Source organism: Gossypium raimondii, chromosome 13 (assembly GCF_025698545.1).
Source record: "Gossypium raimondii isolate GPD5lz chromosome 13, ASM2569854v1, whole genome shotgun sequence".
NCBI classification, from domain to species: Eukaryota; Viridiplantae; Streptophyta; class Magnoliopsida; order Malvales; family Malvaceae; genus Gossypium; species Gossypium raimondii.
In genome coordinates, this window is record NC_068577.1 from 31,579,391 (window position 1) to 31,584,008 (window position 4,618).

At 33.4% G+C, this 4,618-nt stretch overlaps 1 non-coding gene across 1 annotated transcript; it reads left to right on the forward strand.

Annotated features, from left to right (window-relative positions):
• The first annotated feature begins 3,912 nt into the window (after positions 1-3,912).
• Positions 3,913-4,019, forward strand: LOC128036334 (small nucleolar RNA R71). The gene has a single exon (XR_008193132.1). It is a non-coding gene; the product is annotated as a small nucleolar RNA R71 (small nucleolar RNA).
• The last annotated feature ends 599 nt before the right edge of the window (positions 4,020-4,618 follow it).

The window sequence follows — 4,618 nt, forward strand, 5'->3', positions numbered from 1 at the left end:
GGTAAAATACCTAATGTTCATAAGTAGATGTTAGAGTGAGAATTTTATGTTGTCATAGAAGAGAAAAATGTTCAGAATGTTGTAAAACATAAGAATAAGAGATGAAGTTTAATTTTTGAGCTTTGGGGAAAAAGTGTAATTATGTAAAAGTTTAGGGGCAAAATTGTAATTTTTCCAAAGTTAGAGTCGAGGGTTGTTTTAATGAATGTGAGTATTAAATAAGTTAAATTTGCTATTATAGATCAAGAAGAATGGAATTCGAGGTTAGATCGAGGAAAGAATAAGATTGAAGACTAAGTGATAGATTTGGCTATATTTGGTACCGAGGTAAGTTTACGGTAAATAAATGTAATATTTTAATAATTATTATTAATGTTGTTATTTTCCAGCAATTATATATTTATTTCATGAATTTATCTAATGTTGACTCAAGTATGAGATGACAGAGAATTAGTGATACAAGCCCCGTTGAAACATTAGGAATGTATTGGATACAAATGTCATGACATTTGGTAAAGAGATCCCATGTAAGACCATGTCTAGGACATGGCATTGGCATCCTTGAGATCATGAGAGATCCCATGTAAGACCATGTCTAGGACATGGCATTGGCACCGAGACGAGAGGTCCCATGTAAGACCATGTCTGGGACATGGTGTTGGCACCGAGATGAGAGGTCCCCCATAAGACCATGTCTGGGACATGGCATGGGCACCGATATGGGAAATCCCATGTAAGACCATATCTGGGATATGGCATTTGTAGTACATGAAACATCCCATGTAAGACCATGTCTGGGACATGGCTTTGGCATGTTATTATCAGAAAGAGACCCAAGTATCCTTATTATTCCAATGTGTTTCAACGGGCTAGTAAATAACTTATGTTCATGAAAGTTCAGTTAAAAGCATATATGACAAGTTCAAGTGAGTTATAAGAGTTAAGAGTATATTACATTACCCATTGAGAATCAACATTTCAGCAGGAGAAAAGTAAGTCATAATTATGAGTTATCTAAGTAAACAAGTAAGTGAATGATTAAGAGATCAAGTAAAGAGGAAACTAAAGATTATGTTACTTGGTTATTATTATTTATGTTTAATGTTGCTATTTATTTACTTGTAAACTTACTAAGCATTATGCTTATTTTGTTTATTTTCTTTTTATATAGCATTATTAATCAAAGTCGAGGATCCTAAAGACGTTAGAGATCGTCCACACTATCAACCATAACGACTCGATATTTTATGATGAACTATGTTTGAACTATGGCATGTATAGGGACTTACTTATTTTGAATGTTGTATTATGATTTTGCTAAAGAATGATGCGTAAATATCTAATGATTAATGGTTGTCAAAATGGCTAAGTATGAAGGTGCTTGTTGTTATACATGTCTATCTGATAAATTATGCATAGAAATCAAGAAAGAGTAATAATTTGCAAAGAAACAGATTGCAAACAGCAGCGGTGACATGATTTTAAAAAATAACTTAGGATAGTATAAAATGAATTAGAAGGTGTATTATATATATAATGAAATCTTGTTGAGTCTATTTTCATGGAAAATAACGGTTTAACAAAAGGAATTTTATATTTTGAGATATGTGAATTTTGGTGAGATAAGGTCAGAACTATTTTTGGAGTCTCCTATTCTGAGTTTAGAAAATCACTAAAAATTGTAAAAAAAATAGTTATGAGTTTTAATTTATATGAATAGATTCCTTATTGAGTCTATTTTCTGTAGAAACACGTGATAACACCATATGAAAATCATAAAATGAGAAAGATTATTTTTAGTGGCAAGTGCTCAGGACAGTCGAGTGGTGAAACAGGGGAGATTTTAAGTAATAAAATGTACTAATTGGCTGAACCAAAAATTCTGAAAAATTTATGGTAAAAAGAAATATGAGTCTAATTTTAGGGAAAATTTACGGATCTAAATTTCAAGTTTCATAGCTAAATTTATAATTAATTTAGTGGTTGTTGTGCAGGTGGATAGCCTTATTATGAACAGTGAAATAACTTTTAAAAGTAAATTTTTATGCCCCGAACTTTTAAGTTAAGTCAAGTAACGCCTCATGCTCGACTCCGACAGTGGTCTCAGGTAAGGAGTGTTACATGTGCCCATTCCAGAGATAAAGGACTTAAGGATTAATGCAAAAAAAGGTTAATCACAAAAAAGTTATGTCGAATCATGACTTCTTGTAACTTAGGTAGCAATGATGCATTGCTAGATGCCACTCACTGTTTGTAACATTAGAATCGTTCTAGTATTACTGCTAACGTTACAAGAAACTACAGGGTCACACCTTATGGTTGAAATGAACGGAATAAAACATAGTTGGTATTATGTTTCGTTGTCACATGAATTAAATTAATTATAGAATCAAATATCGAACATATTATATGTACAAGGATGTTGTACACATAATGAGAACATAGTTTTATTAATATATGAATTTGGTTCGTATATAAATTTAAATAAATACAGTTTACCGAAATCCTTGTTATAATTAATGTAATTATAATTTTCGATTAAAAACATTATTATATTTATTTATTTTTAATTATGATTATTATGTTCGGATAAAAATTTTATGAATTATGATTCATTATATATATACCAATTATAAAAGGGTGAGATATAGAGAGTTTTTGAAACACTAAAAAAAGAAAAGAAAACCTGAAAACTTTTCTTGTAAGGTCTAGAGCTGTCAAGCAAAGAATTCTCCAAAAACAGTTTTGGAGATTTCTTCCGTTCATTGTCAAACTGGGTGGATTAGGTAGAGGTCGGAATCATAAAAGGTTGCAACTTGGTTCGATAGTAGATCAGAATTCTCGTTGCTGAGGTGTCGCTGTCTACTCAGATTGAAGTTTCGGTAATTTTGAAACCATTATTTCACCCCGATTCGTTCCTCGCACATGGATCCATGGGTTGGATCACCGGAATTATTTTTTTATTAGTTTTTGCTGCGCCATGGGGGTACCGGTGATCCTACAGTTCGTTTGTATGGCCTCTCTTCAATGATGTCGGATATGGAATTTGTGTTTTGTATTCTCTAATTATTGGCTTATGCTTTTTCTTACCTTCCTTAACCTCATCACTTTTCACAATAGCTTCTAGCTTTGACTTCTTTTCAGGCTCTACTAACCCTTTCACATTTCGAATAGTGATTGAATGGATTTGCTCCTTTGGGTTAGTTTCAGTGTAGCTAGGTAAGCTCCCTTGTGGTCTTTCTGAAATAAGTTTGGCGAGCTGCCCAATTTGATTTTTGAGCCCTTAAATTGATGCTTGCTAATTTTTTAGAGCTGTCTTAGTGTTTTGAAATGGAGTTTTTGACAGCGAAATAAATTTAACCAACATCTCCTCAAGGTTCGGCTTCTTCTCTTTCTAATAAAATTGCTGAAAACCCGGAAGGGGTTATGACCTTTGATTTCCTTGACCACTCCAAGAGAAATTTGGATGATTTCTCCATCCTGCATTATAAGTATTTTTATAAAGCTTATTTTGAGGTCTAGAATTATTACCCAAAAAATCGATTTGCTGATGATCCATGTTAGACTTGAAAGGTGAATATTCTGGATTAATCATCTCCACCCCATTCGCAGCACATTGCATCACCAGATTTACCTGCTTAAAAAAAATTCAAACCATCAAAATTTTTATTCAGTGCTTCCACTTGACTTGCCAACATAGCAATTGCATCTATATTTAAAACAGTGGCTGCTTTCATTGATTTTGTTCTCATGACTTGCCACTGATGGTTATTTAGTGATATTTCTTCAATAAACTCTTGAGTGTCCTCGGGTGTTTTATTATTCAGTGTTCCACCAGCTGCTGCATCAATTAATTACCTAGTTGAGGGATTCAAACCATTGTAAAAGGTTTGAACTTGTAACTACAAAGGTAACCCATAATGAGGGCACCTTCTCAAAAGATCCTTAAATCTCTCTAATGCGTCATATAATGTCTCCAAATCAATTTGAGAAAAAGAAGAGGTATCATTCCTCAACTTAGTTGTTTAGCCAGTGGGGAGTACTTCAAAAGAAACTTCTCAACCATCTGATCCCAAGTCATGATATAGACTCGTGGCAATGAATTTAACCACTATTTTACCTTGTTCCTCAATGAGAATGGGAACAATCGTAAGCGTATGGCATCATCAGCAATGACATTGATCTTGAAAATGTCACAAATCTCTAGAAAGTTAGCCAAATGGGTATTCGGATCTTCATCTTGCAAACCATCAAACTAAACATACTATTGTACCATCTGAATTGTGTTCGGCTTCAACTCAAAATTGTTTGCATTAATGGTAGCTCTCACAATACTCGATTTAGCCCCAATCAGAGTGGGCTTAGCATAATAATCATAGTCCGAGAGGCAGGATGTGCAGGAGGTAACTGATTATTTTGATTATCACTCATCACCACAGTAATACCCTTTTTCTCCTAATCGTGTACTATATTCTGTTGACTTTGTCTTGCTTCTCTAACCTCTCTACAATTTCTACGAGCAATCTTTTCAATCTCACTATAAAAAAGTAATGGATCTAATGGGTTTCCTCTAGTCTTAAACTAAAAGAATCTGCCAGAAGCAAACAAACGAAAAAAA